Raw genomic sequence first — 15098 nt, forward strand, 5'->3', positions numbered from 1 at the left:
CCGCTATATAAGAGTTAAATGTCCTGCTCATGCTGCTGTAACTATATACAACTACTTAATATGAATGTGAAGTGGGAGATGGCACGGGGCAGGGTGACACTAGGCACATGGACACGCAAGATGGCTGCTGAGCCATAAGTTCGCTACTTGACACACAAGATGGCCACTGGATCACAATATGGAGAGAGACAGCAGAGTAAATACAGGTATTGCCTAGGACCACCAGGATGCCAGCACAATGCACTCACAACCTAGTTGATTAGTTTAAGGCGGTGGGGGAGAGATTCCAATTAAACCTGTTGGACTATAACTTGGTGTTGTGGGATTTTTAACTCCAATTTGTAGATGATCTCCTAATTGCCTCAGAGTCTGAGTCAGGACACCAGGAAGTTTTAAGTCTAGTATTACAGGAATTGGCAACCGCAGGGTTAAAAGTTAGCCCCACAAGGGCACAAATTGGCAAAGCACAAGTCTTATACCTGGAACACCTTACATCCCAGGACTCAAAGAAATGCCCAATGACCATAAGAAGACAATTCAACAGATGCCATGATCTGCCACTGTCAGGGGAGTCACAAAGGTCGTGGGGGCTATTCTACTACAGTCGGAGCTTTATACCAGAGTTTGCAACATTGGTTGAACTGATCCAGAGATTAATTAAAGGAGGCAAGCCCGCCTTAGAACTTGTAACCTGGGGGTCAGAACAGGAGGAGGCATGCAGTCAGCTTAAAACTCGACTCATATCAACCCTTGTCTTAGGGCTGCCTGATCCCAACAAGGATTTTCACATTTGGTATAATAATGAGGGAGGTTTTTACTCCACAGTGTTCATCCAAGACTGTGGTAACAGGAGAAGGTCTGTAGGGTACTACTCAACTACAGAAGGGTCAGTAGTCATCATGTTGCCCAGATGCATAGCTGCCTTAGACTGTGCTGCTTGGGCCGTTAGGGTTAGCGAGCCCATAGTAATGACAGGGAATGTCATCTTCCACACTAAACACACCCTAACAGAGATCTAAACACAGGGAAACTGAAGGCTGTCTCCAATATGAGAAGGGCAAATTGGGGGAGGCAGTTCTTTTACACCCAAGTCAGTCCATGGTAATAGTTAGGGATATGGGAGAAAACCCAGCTGAAGGGATTCTAGACACAGGGGAACCCCACAGCTGTGGGGATATAGATGGGGATGAAGACAGGGGGAGAATAAAGGATACCCCCCTACACACAGCCGAGGAAACCATCTTCATGGATGGGTCACAAAAATAGGGTTTATACAACAGGGTTTCAACAGGGTTGCCTCGAACAAGATGGGCTGTGGTAAGTGATAAGTGAGAAACAGTTATGTCTGGGAAGATTGATGGAAATCAGCCTGCACAGCTGGCAGAACTGGTAGCACTCACCAAAGCACTGGAACTAACAAAAGGAAAAATCGCGAATAAACATACAGTCAATATGCCTTTGGTGTAGTCCATGACTATATGGTGGCATGGGGTAGAGGATAGTTCACGACTGCAGGAGGGACCCCTATCAGAAACCAATTAAAAATTCAGGCACTACTGTGTGTCAGTGAACAGCCAAAAGAGGCTGCAGTAATAAAAATAAAATCCCATCAAAAGGACCCAGAGAACAGAGCCCAGGTTGGCTAAAATTCAAAGGAAATCAGGCTGCAGAGTGAGCAGCTCAGAAAGCCCGAGAACAAGAAACCACTGATGAGGCTGCAATAGTCACTATTGAATTAGCAAAAGATGCTATGTAAATTCAGTAGCTACAGGAGGAGACCCAGTAGAAGAGAGAGAAATGGGAACTGCAGGGGCACTCAAAGGGGAAGATGGTATCTGGAGGTGAGCAGACAAGGTGGTAGCACCAGCATGTATACAGAACACATTGCTTGAACTGCACTCCAGCTCTCCCATACAGGTAGAGAGGCCATGATAGCAAGCCTAAGGAGAGAGTGGTGGTGGAAGGGAATGGGAAGAGACGTGGCCAAGTATTGCCGCAGATACATGTTTTGTGCACATCATAACCCAGGGAGACCCATAAAAGTTCGGATGGGACACCAGCCCAGACCAAGGGGACCCTGGGAACACTTTTAGGTTGATTTTACAGGGCCATTCCCACCTTCCCATGGGAAAACATATTGCCTGGTCAGCATAGACCAATTCACCCATGGGTAGAGACATTCCAGACCAAAAGCTGCACTGCGACCACTGTAGCCAGAATATTAGCAGAGGAGGTAATCCCTAGGTGGGAGGTACCCCTCCAGATTGACTATGACCAAGGAATGCATTTTACAGGAAAAGTCATGAAGACTGTTTGCCAATTACTCACCATTAGACAAAAATTTCACATCCCCAATGACTCCAGAGCCCAGGGTGGTAGAGAGAATGAATAGAACGCTTAAAAATACTTTAGCTAAGGCTATGCAAACCTCAGGCAGAACATGGGCTGAAGTGCTGCCAGCCATACTAATGAGATTAAGAGCCATGACAAATCAATGCAATTGCCAGAGACAATAATCACAAGTAGCACCAATGCTGATCCATAAAAGATAGAATTTTGCGTTATGTGACAGAATTAAGCGCCCAAGTGAAAGGGATGTGGAAATCTGTAATTGATAAACAGGACAAAAAGGACAAGGCTGGGGAACTCGAAATCTTCCCTGAGGTCCCAGCAGCAGGATGCCGGGTCCTGGTACGAGCACTCTTGACAAACCAGGCTTTGCCGCAAAATGGAATGAGCCATATGACGTGGTAATAAATGAGGACACCCGTGCCTGCCTAGGCATTAAAGGAAAAGGCACATGGAAGCACAGGAGCCAACTAATACTGCTTAAAGACTCCTGCGACCAAACTAATGTTATTGACCATTCCTCAGGTACAGACAGGAACAGTGGATAAGACGATCATCCCATGGGGGTAACAAAAACACAACACAACAAACCACACAAAAGCACAACTGCACCTCCTGATGAATACAAAGACTTTGACTGATAACCTTATTTAACTGCAAACTGCATATACCAGTATGTATTTTACTGTGTTTAAGTGTCGCAACTGTTGGGAGCATTTCAGGATATGAAGATAACCTCTTCTGTAAAACCCACCTAAGTTTGCATGGGAACCCGACTGTCTGCTACTCACTGGCTCAATCAGTAGAATCTCTATTTGTGGCCACCCAGTGTGGACCCCTCGCGACCTGTATATAGTAGACATCTTGGGAACGCCATGTAAGGGGCAGATAGGAATATACAAACCAGGACTCCAGGGTAAATATGTGCAGCTGGGCAGGACCACCAGCCTAGGAAAGGGAAGACCCATTTACAACCCCGTAATTACCCACTCTGTTTCACAGGGCAGGGATGGGGATGCGTTTATGCCCTGGTTCTCCCAAATGACTCATGTGTCCAGGCATTTAGCAGCACTGCACAGTCACCAGGGGACAGTTTACCTGCACCTGTAGCGAGCAGGCATGCTTGAATATCACAGCAGGCAGACAGTTCATATGTGGTCAGTGCAATGGTACCCATGTCAGCTCTGCCACATGGACATACCTGTTTGATACTTACCAGTTGTGGGGGAGAGCACCTGGGGAATCAGGGGTAACATGGGTGGACAGACAGATGGAAGGACAGGACAACATATGTTACCAAGCGACGAAGGGATTTGTTGTTCTGTGTAAAGGGACTTAGGTGACAAACATTCCAAAACTATCAATGATTCTGCAATGTTTACAATAAACAAACTATGTAACAAAGACAATAACCTCATCACTGACCTATTATATTACAAAATGTATAAAAGTATCTTGACATATGCTCCAGGTTGAGAGAAGCATTGCAGCTGACCACTGTGCTGTTGGTGTCTTTCCCTCCCCGGAGCTCGGTATTTCCTTGTAAAATAAACTGTCATTGAACCCGGAAAAATATTTTACCACTTCTATCCATGCACCGTACTGTCTTGGATGTGATCAAATGGATACTCATTTCTGCACTCTCAGGCATTATGCTAATATACTTGAGTCAAACCTCAAGTATTTGCCAAACATAATTTCATTAAGATTTTAGGTGGAGATGTCAAATTGTGACATCACAGTTCCAGTCACTCCCTTACAATGTGAGATCAGACACAACAACAAATAGTGGATATTTAAAGTAGGAGGATGGACAATTAATTAAAGTGAAGGAAATGGAGCTGTACTGATATACTGAATGTTTGATACAATGTCTGATTGATCTAGAACTAAACAAGTTTGTCTCAAAGATCTGAATATGTTTACTTTGAGAAGGGAGTGTGATCAATGGTTACATCATTAACCAATTAATTCAATGGAAACTTTACTGACATTATTTGGAGATGCCGGTCTTGGACTGGGCTGTACAAAGTTAAAAATCACACAACATCAGGTTATACTCCAACAGATTTATTCAGAGGAATGTTTCAGGTGTTAAATATTGTCCTACTGTGTATTTGTAATTATTGAAGGGCATTATGAAATCAGAAATTCTGTAGAAGAACAGGCAGAATAGTTTTATTTGTTGTCATGAGAAAATCTTCCATGTTATTCCTCCTAGGTCATCAGAGCCCTGGAGTCTGATTTCTGATGGTATATGTTATGGGGAAAATCACCAGTCTCAGAGTCAGAGTCAGGGTTCAATGACAGAGTTCATTGTACAAGGACATACTGGAGCTCCGGGGAGAGAAAGACACTAACAGCATAGTAGTCAGCTGTGATTCTTCTCTTGAACTGGAGCGCATGTCAAGATACTTTTATGCATCTTGTGATGTAATAGGTCAGTGATGGACCCAGACTACCTCGGCGGGCAGTGTACGTTACTCATGTGTATTCTCTCCCCTACTCGCCTTAAACTAATCAGCCAGGTTGTGAGTGCATTTTGCTGGCATTCTGGTGACCCCAGGCCGTGTCTGTATTTGCTCTGCTGTCTCTCTCCATATTGTGGTCTGGCAGCAATCTTAGGTGTCAAGTGGCCAACTGATGGCTCAGCAGCCATCTTGTGTGTCTTTGTGCCTAGTGTCACCCTGTCTTGTGCCATCTCCAACTTCAGTGTATCACCCCATTTTTGGAGCTATCCTTATAGTCCTGAATAATCATCTTGCTGCCAAAAGTTTGATTTTCATGTTCTGTAACTATATTCAGATACTTAGCATTCTTGGTAGATTTTCCAGTGGTGGTAGTGTGCTGCTATTTGAAACTGAATATCCTGCTCATGAAACTGTGAATGTACACAACTACTTAATATCAATGGCAGGTTGCAAAAATGTTCAACCACTTTTGATCACTTGTGCTGTACTACCTTGGGATATGATCAAATGGATACTCATTTCTGCACTATAAGGCAGTATGCATTTCTTTAATAGATTTGAAATTAAGCCCAAGCATTTGCCAAACATAATTTCACTAAAATTAACCCTTTCAGCTTGGGAGTCAAGTCATGTCATCATAGTTCCAGTCCCTTCCTCACAATGCATATCCCAGTGAGATCAGACATAACAACACATGGTGGACATTTAAAGCAGGAAGCTGAACAATCAATTAAAGTGAAGGAAATGCAGCTTTACTGACATTTGCTTAATCTAGAATTGAATGAGGTTGGTTCAAAGATCTGAATAAGTTTGCTTTATGAAAGGAGCCTGAACAGTCATTACATAATTAACCGATTATTTTAATAGAAGCTTGACATTGAAAGGTCTGTCTCAATATGAATATCTTGCTTTGTAATTTTTGAATGAGGTTACAAACTCACTGATGTTATTGTACAGTAGGGAAAATAGATTTATTTGTTGTAACAATTAAATCTTCTAGATCATTGCTCATTGGTACTCATGCTTGGAACCTGATCTTTGATTGTTCACCAGTCCTATTCTCAGATCTTACTGCAGAGTCCCTGACTGTTGCCAGTCTGTGCATTTAATGCTCATGCCCTGTTCTTCATTACCTTCAGATATTTAATTTCATTGCTGGATCCACCATGATACTGCTAATAGGTCAGCAAATTAAGTCATATGGCTTTGTAAAGGAGAGGCCACATCTGACTAACCAACAAACAGAAATTTGAGGATGTGTTGGACAGGAACTGCATCTAAGTATCATATATTTGGATATCCAGATACATTTCCAAATGCATTATATGGGTGATTCTAGTAAAAATGTGAGTTCAAATAAATGGAAAGAACCTTGCATCTGCGGATAATCATTTGCAAGATAGAAGACAATTTGTTGGGATGAAAAATATTGGCTATGATTGATGAGCATGTGACAAGTGGCCTCAGATTTTCACTGTTTTTGATAAGTGAGAACCCTGTATCTGCCAAGTAGTATAAACAGGAACAGAGAAAAGACATTGAAAGCACTGAGTGGACAATGCTGATTTGGAACTGAGAAAGATGGATCAGAATATTATTGGTTATATTATTCCTCACAAGGAAATGATAAACAAATTGGAAAACTCCTCAAATGCTAAAAACTGGAACAGAGATGTTGGATGAACATTGAAAGAATTGCAGATGCTGTAAATCAGAAACAAATACAGAGATTACTGGACAAGCTCAACAGGTCTGGCAGCATCTGTGGAGTGAAATCAGGACTAATCCTTTGCGTCAAGTGACTCTTCCTCAGTTCTGAGAGGTATTGGATGCTCCCTGTTTTGCTGTGTGATGCCACAGTGGTGCAATGCTCTGGATTGCACCTAATTTGTGGAATGTTCAGTTTTGGGCACTGTATTTTCAGGAAATATGCATTGGGCCTGATCGGAAAGGATAGATACTCCTGGGAATTCTGGAATATCATAACATGATAATATGATGAGATAGTCAGGGGAGTTTGGAACAATATCCCTATCCTTAAAGTCAGTTATACTATTCAGAGGTGAATGTAAGGAAGCAATTTATCATATACAGTGTAGTGAAGACCAGGTACTGTATCCAAAATGTTTTTTTTTCTCTGTAGGTTAATAAGAACAATAGATTGATGTTAATTAAATTATTTTGGGAAATTAATTAATATCCTACTCCTGTTACTGAAAATGTATGTGTAATGTATTATGTTAAAAATCCCATTATTTTACATTGTCTTCACAAGAAAACCTGTTCATTCTAGCATCGTAAGTCATTTTGCTAAATTGATGCCTGAAGATTCATGAAAATGTGGCCCTTTTAAAGTGGAACTCTACCAATACAGTGCATGTCTCCCCTCACAGTGTTCATCACAATGAGCTTAGACATTTCAATGTAATCATAAATTGGATAATTTTGAGGTAGGAGGCTGCACATTCAAGAGAAAGTGAACAAAATGGCTCAAGATTAACTGTTTAAAACCTGACTAATCTATCCAGGACTAAATGTGGTTGGCTGGAATAATGGTACAGGTTTACTTTGTGAGGTAAACAACAATAGCCCATTGACTGGTAAGTTCGGTGGAAGCCTATGGACATTGAAAAATTTGTCTGAATATCTCATGTTGTAGATTGTGAACAACATAACAAACTCAACTGCTGCAGAGGAGTTTGAAATAGCATTTGTTGTCATAATAAATCTTCCACTTCATTTGAAAGATATTTTGGTGCCTGGAGTCTAAGCTTGGATGAATCTTCCTCAGTCTCAGGTGTGCTTCTTTGGAATTCCTAACTGACTGCCTCGCTACCAGTGCTATTGCCCTGATCTATTACTATATTCCAGGGATTGGATTTTAAAAATCCATGTTTTCTGGATCCATTTTTTCTAGACTTTTACCTCCTGCTGTCTACATGAAGAGATGAAAGCTCAATGGAGTTGCTTCATCTCCTGCGGCTGATGGCTGAGCACAGATTTTTTTTTACAAGCCTCAGCCATAACAATATCTGCAGCAATATTTGATTTGCCTCCATCTGAAACCTCCAGCGGTATTGATTGGATTCCATATTTCTGGCATCAAGTCAGCATTAGTGGATCCTCATGCCACTGGTAATCTGGAACTATAAATGCAAGAAATACATGATTATTTCAAAATGAATTAAAACATTGAAGAAGGACCCAAGGTTTTTGCACAAGACTAGAAACTTAGCATGATTACTGCACAGAAGGATGCCATTATGTCTGAGCCTGATTTCTGCAGCTACAATTCACCTTGTTCTATTTCCTCCCATTTTCCCAATTTCCTGTAAAAGTTTCCTCTCTGGGAAAAGCCCTTACCTGGTTGAGTCAAATTCTTAGATCACAAGTTATTTTTCACTGCTGGCCACTGAAACATCTGCCTGTGCCTCTGACTAAACAGTCCCCTATCATAATTGATCACTTGGAAACAGACGTACCCCTTATTACGTTAGAGCTAGTCTCAATACCAGAAACTTGGCTGTTCGTGCTACATTACCCTGAGAGTCCATCACTCCCTGCATTTTCCAAAACAGCAGACTTTGTTTGAAATGAGGATAGCCACAGAAGATTCCTGTACTACCTGTTGACCACTCCTATCTTTCCCGGAGTTAAACCATCTACCTGACTATCTGCAGATTTTCTGCTTTCCTACTATTGCCATCCACCACACTCCCTAACTCTTATAAATTGGCTCTAACTGCCACTCCAACCGATCCATGTGATCTGATAATATTTGCAACCAAAGACACTTCCTGCAGACTTCATCATCAGTAACATGGAAAGTCTCCCTAAACTTCCACATCTGACAGGAAGAGCATACCATTCTACTAAAGGCCATCTTTTTTCCTTCACAATTTACAGACCCAGAAAACAGCACAGTCTGTTTGCCCTAAAAAACAATGCTCCAGGCTAACTTAGTACTAATGGTTTATATTTTTAAAAGTTAATCAAAAGACAGGTCTCAATATCACATGTAATCAAGAAAGAACCCACTCAAGAGAGGAGCGGGAATGGCGTTTTTGATAAAGGATAGCATTACTGCTATATTTAGGGAGGATATTCTTGGGAATACATCCACGGAGGTTATTTGGGTGGAAAACCGAGAAATAAGAAAGGGATGATCACCTTTATTGGTATTGTGTTATAGACCTCCTAATAGTCAGCGGGAAAATGGGAAACAACTTTGTAAGGAGATTTCAGTTATCTGTAAAAATAATAGCTGCAAATGTGTTGCTGGTCAAAGCACAGCAGGCCAGACAGCATCTCAGGAACAGAGAATTCGACGTTTCGAGCATAAGCCCTTCATCAGGAATAAGAGAGAGAGAGCCAAGCAGGCTAAGATAAAAGGTAGGGAGGAGGGACTAGGGGGAGGGGCGATGGAGGTGGGATAGGTGGAAGGAGGTCAAGGTGAGGGTGATAGGCCGGAGTGGGGTGGGGGCGGAGAGGTCAGTAAGGAGATTGCAGGTTAGGAGGGCGGTGCTGAGTTGAGGGAACCGACTGAGACAAAGTGGGGGGAGGAGAAATGAGGAAACTGGAGAAATCTGAATTCATACCTTGTGGTTGGAGGGTTCCCAGGCGGAAGATGAGGCGCTCCTCCTCCAGCCGTCGTGTAGTTGTGTTCTGCCGGTGGAGGAGTCCAAGGACCTGCATGTCCTCGGTGGAGTGGGAGGGAGAGTTAAAGTGTTGAGCCACGGGGTGATTGGGTTGGTTGGTTCGGGTGGCCTGGAGGTGTTCTCTGAAGCATTCCGCAAGTAAGCGGCCTGTCTCCCCAATATAGAGGACGCCACATCGGGTGCAGCGGATGCAATAGATGATGTGTGTGGAGGTACAGGTGAACTTGTGGCGGATATGGAAGGATCCCTTGGGGCCTTGGAGGGAAGTGAGTGTGGAGGTGTGGGCGCAAGTTTTACATTTCCTGCGGTTGCAGGGGAAGGTGCCGGGGGTGGAGGTTGGGTTGGTGGGGGGTGTGGATCTGACAAGGGAGTCACGAAGGGAGTGGTCCTTGCGGAACGCTGATAGGGGAGGGGAGGGAAATATATCCTTGGTGGTGGGGTCCGTTTGGAGGTGGCGGAAATGGCGGCGGATGATACGTTGTATGCGGAGGTTGGTGGGGTGGTAGTTGAGAACCAGTGGGGTTCTGTCTTGGTGGCGGTTGGAGGAGCGGGGCTCAAGGGCGGAGGAGCAGGAAGTGGAGGAGATGCGGTGGAGGGCATCGTCGATCACGTCTGGGGGGAATCTGCGGTCCTTGAAGAAGGAGGCCATCTGGGCTGTGCGGTGTTGGAATTGGTCCTCCTGGGAGCAGATGCGGCGGAGACGAAGGAATTGGGAATATGGGATGGCGTTTTTACAGGGGGCAGGGTGGGAGGAGGTGTAGTCCAGGTAGCTGTGGGAGTCAGTCGGTTTATAATAGATGTCTGTGTTGAGTCGGTCGCCCGAGATAGAAATGGAAAGGTCTAGGAAGGGGAGGGAGGAGTCTGAGACAGTCCAGGTGAATTTCAGGTCGGGATGGAAGGTGTTAGTAAAGTTGATGAACTGTTCAACCTCCTCGTGGGAGCACGAGGCAGCGCCGATACAGTCATCGATGTAGCGGAGGAAAAGGTGGGGGGTGGTGCCAGTGTAGTTGCGGAAGATGGAATGTTCCACATATCCTACGAAAAGGCAGGCATAGCTGGGGCCCATGCGGGTGCCCATGGCAACTCCTTTAGTTTGGAGGAAGTGGGAGGATTGAAAAGAGAAGTTATTCAGGGTGAGGACCAGTTCAGTCAGTCGAAGGAGGGTGTCAGTGGAAGGGTACTGGTTGGTGCGGTGGGAAAGGAAGAAGCGGAGGGCTTTGAGTCCTTCGTGATGGGGGATGGAGGTGTACAGGGACTGGATGTCCATAGTGAAAATAAGGCGTTGGGGACCGGGGAAGCGAAAATCCTGGAGGAGGTGGAGGGCGTGGGTGGTGTCCTGAACGTAGGTGGGGAGTTCTTGGACTAAAGGGGACAGGACCGTGTCGAGGTATTGGGAGATGAGTTCGGTGGGGCAGGAGCAGGCTGAGACAATGGGTCGGCCGGGGCAGGCAGGTTTGTGGATTTTGGGCAGGAGGTAGAAACGGGCGGTGCGGGGTTGTGGGACTATGAGTTTGGAGGCGGTGGATGGGAGATCCCCTGAGGTGATGAGGTCCTGGATGGTCTGGGAGATGATGGTTTGGTGGTGGGAGGTGGGGTCGTGGTCAAGGAGGCGATAAGAGGAGGCGTCCGCGAGCTGGCGTTTGGCTTCAGCGGTATAAAGGTCAGTGCGCCAAACTACCACCGCGCCTCCGTTGTCTGCGGGTTTGATGGTGAGGTTGGGATTGGAGCGGAGGGAGTGGAGGGCTGCACGTTCTGAGGGTGAGAGGTTGGAGTGGGGGAGAGGGGTGGACAGGTTGAGTCGGTTAATGTCACGGCAGCAGTTGGCTATAAAGAGGTCGAGGGCGGGTAGGAGGCCAGCATAAAAATAATAATAAAAATAATAGGGTGGTTATGGTAGGGGATTTTAATTTTCAAACATAGGCTAGAACTGCCATAGTGTTAAGGGATTGTATCACCCATAGTCATAGGTGAGGGACCAGAAGACTGGAGATTGGCTAACATGGTGCCACTATTTAAGAAAGGAAAAGCCAGGGAACTATAGAACATTGAGCCTGACATCATTGGTGGGCAAGTTGTTGGAGAAAATCCTGAGGGACAGGATTTACATATTTTTGGAAAGGCAAGGACTGATTAGGAATAGTCAGCATGGTTTCGTATGTGGGAAGTCATGTCTCATGAACTTGATTGAGTTCTTTGAAGAATCAACAAAGAGAATCGATGAGGGCAGAGCAATAAAAACATGATCAATATGGACTTGAGTGAGGTGTACGACAAGGTTCCTTATGGGAGACTGACAGGAAAGGTCAGATCTCATTGAATACAGGGAGATCTAGCCATTTGGGTACAGAACTGGTTCAAAGGCAGAAGACGTAGTGGTGGAGAGTTGCTTTTCAGACCGGAGGCCTGTGACCCAGTGATGTGTCACAAGGATCGATGCTGGGTCCACTGCTTTTCGTCATTTATATAAATGATTTGGATGTGAACATAGGAGGTATAATTAGTAAGTTTGCAAATGTCACACCAAAATTGGAGGTGTTGTGGTCAGTGAAGAATGTTACTTCAGAGTGCAACAGGATCTTGATCAGATGGGCCAATGGGCTGAGGAGTTGCAGAAGGAGTTTAATTTAGCTCAATGCGAGGTGCTGTGTTTTGGAAAAGCAGGACTTATACACTTAATGGTAGGGTCCTGGGGAGTGTTGCTGAACAAAGAGACCTTGGAGTGCAGGTTCATAGTTCTGAAAGTAATCACAGGTTGATAGGATAGTGAAGGAAGTGTTTGGTATACTTTCCTTCATTGGTCAGAGCATTCAGTTTAGGAGTTGGGAGGTCATATTGTGGTTGCGCTGGCATTGGTTCGGCCACTTTGGAATATTGCATGTAATTCTGGTCTCCTTCCTATCAGAAGGATGTTGTGAAACTTGAAAGGGTTCAGAAAAGATTTACAAGGATGCTGCCAAGGTTGGAGGATTTGAGCTATAGGGAGAGGCTGAATAGGCTGAGCTGTTTTCCCTGAAGGGTCGGAGGCTGAGGGGTGACCTTTTACGGGTTTGTAAAATCATGAGAGGCATGGATAGATAAGGTATTTTACTTGGATGGAGGAGTCCAGAACTAGAGGGCATTAGTTTAGGGTGAGAGGGAAAAGATATAGAAGGCACCTAAGGGGCAACATTTTAACACAGAGGGTGGCGCATGTATGGAATGAGCTGCCAGAGGAAGTGGTGGAGGCTGGTACAATTACAGCACTTAAAAGCACTTAAAAGACATCTAGCAGGGTATATGAATAGGAAGGGTTTCGAGGGATATGGGTCAAGTGCTGGCAAATGGGACTAGATTAGGTTATAGGATATCTGGTTGGCGTGGATGAGTTGGACAGAAGGGTTCATTTCCATGCTGTACATCTCTATGATCCGATGACTTTAAGTTAAATTTCAGCATATACTGAGCATCACAGTGAGATCAGATAGTGCAATTGGTTCATAAATTGGGTAGCTTTGTGGCAGCCTCTTGGCTGCTAAAACACAAAGATTGCCAAATTAGCCCATTAGCAAGGGGTGCTGGGTACATTGGCCAAGTCAAACTCTGAAATCACAAAACCCATATACCAGACAGAATGCAAACAAGCAGCCAGGTGCTAATGATATTAGCATAATGCAAAAGGCAACAGTTTTCTACAGTCAGCCCCAACAACTTATTCACTAAACAAAGGAGAGACCAAACAGAAAGGCACAGGGTTCTGCTACATGAAGACACTGACAGTCGCATGCCATCTAAATGATTGACTCGTGTTTCAAGGATCGGTGCTGGGTCCTCTGCATTTTGTCATTTATATCAATGATTTGGATGCGAGCATAAGAGGTACAGTTAGTAAGTTTGCAGATGACACCAAAATTGGAGGTGTAGTGGAGAGCGAAGAGGGTTACCTCAGATTACAACAGGATCTTGACCAGATGGGCCAATGGGCTGAGAAGTGGCAGATGGAGTTTAATTCAGATAAATTTGAGGTGCTGCATTTTGGGAAAGCAAATCTTAGCAGGACTTATACACTTAACGGTAAGGTCCTAGGGAGTGTTGCTGAACAAAGAGACCTTGGAGTGCAGGTTCATAGCTCCTTGAAAGTGGAGTTGCAGGTAGATAGGATAGTGAAGAAGGCGTTTGGTATGCTTTCCTTTATTGGTCAGAGTATTTATTGGGAGGTCATGTTGCAGCTGTACAGGACATTGGTTAGGCCACTGTTGGAATATTGCATGCAATTCTGGTCTCCTTCCTATCGGAAAGATGTTGTGAAACTTGAAAGGGCTCAGAAAAGATTTACAGGGACGTTGCCAGTGTTGGAGGATTTGAGCTATAGGGAGCGGCTGGGGCTGAGAGGTGACCTTATAGAGGTTTACAAAATCATGAGGGGCATGGAAGGGTAAATATACAAAGTCTTTTCTCTGGGGTCGGGGAGTCCAGAACTAGAGGGCATAGGTTTAGGGCGAGAGGGGAAAGATATAAAAGAGGCCTACATGTCAACTTTTTCACATAGAGAGTGGTATATGTATGAAATGAGCTGCCAGAGGAAGTGGTGGAGGCTGGTACAATTGCAACATTTAAGAGTCATTTGGATGTGTATACGAATAAGAAGGATTTGTAGGGATATGGGCCGGGTGCTGGCAGGTGGGATTAGGTTGGGTTGGGATATCTGGTTGGCATAGACAGGTTGGACCGAAGGGTCTGTTTCCATGCTGTACATCTCTATGACTCTATGAGTATCAAGGGAATTAAGGGTTACAGGGAAAAAGTGGGAGAATGGGGTTGAGAAACTTATCAGCCATGATTGAAAGATGAAGCAGACTTGATGGGCTGCATGGTCTAATTTCTGCTCCTCTGTATTATGACCTTATGGTCCAAGTGTAACACTCCAGTCAGCCTGATGGAGACCCAGGAATGATGCAGTGCAAAAGTTGGTGTTGTTAGTGAATCTTCAATATTGTTGCTGGATCCTGGATTATTACTGAAGATTATAGAACTCCACTCTCTTGCATAACTCTAATGTCCTCACTGACCACCTTCTATCTCTTCTCGAATTTAGTACCACCCTCTGTTTGGGCCTTACCTTAAAGTCCAAGGATGAATTTTACCCTTTTCACAATCTTAGCTTTTACCATTCCCTCACTTGCCCCTGCCAACTGCTTGGACAAAAACGAGACATCACAGAACTCGTTCATCAACCATGGACATTGTCTCAAGTATGATCAGCTCCATGTAAGACATTCAGCTGCCCCAGTCAAATCACCCACGTTATTGAGAACAACCCAGGATCAGTAGATTTTGATCAGTGGTTAGAGATATGGTCATAGAGACGTACATTGGAGAAAAGAGCTCATCAACCCATCGAGTCTATGCAGATCAAAAACAACCACCTAACTATTCTAATCCTGATGCTGTCTGTCACCATTTGGTGAACCAAGAATTACAAGCCATAAGATATAGGAGCACAAGTATGCCATTCTGCCTATCTAGTCTTCCTTCAGTTAATCATTAACTGCACTTACCTGCCTTTCCCCCATAAATAACCCTTGATACCCTTACTGATTAAAACATCTACCAGTCTCAACCTTGAATATATTCAGTCTCCCCA

This window comes from Hemiscyllium ocellatum, chromosome 4 (genome assembly GCF_020745735.1).
Source record: "Hemiscyllium ocellatum isolate sHemOce1 chromosome 4, sHemOce1.pat.X.cur, whole genome shotgun sequence".
In the NCBI taxonomy this organism is placed as follows: Eukaryota; Metazoa; Chordata; class Chondrichthyes; order Orectolobiformes; family Hemiscylliidae; genus Hemiscyllium; species Hemiscyllium ocellatum.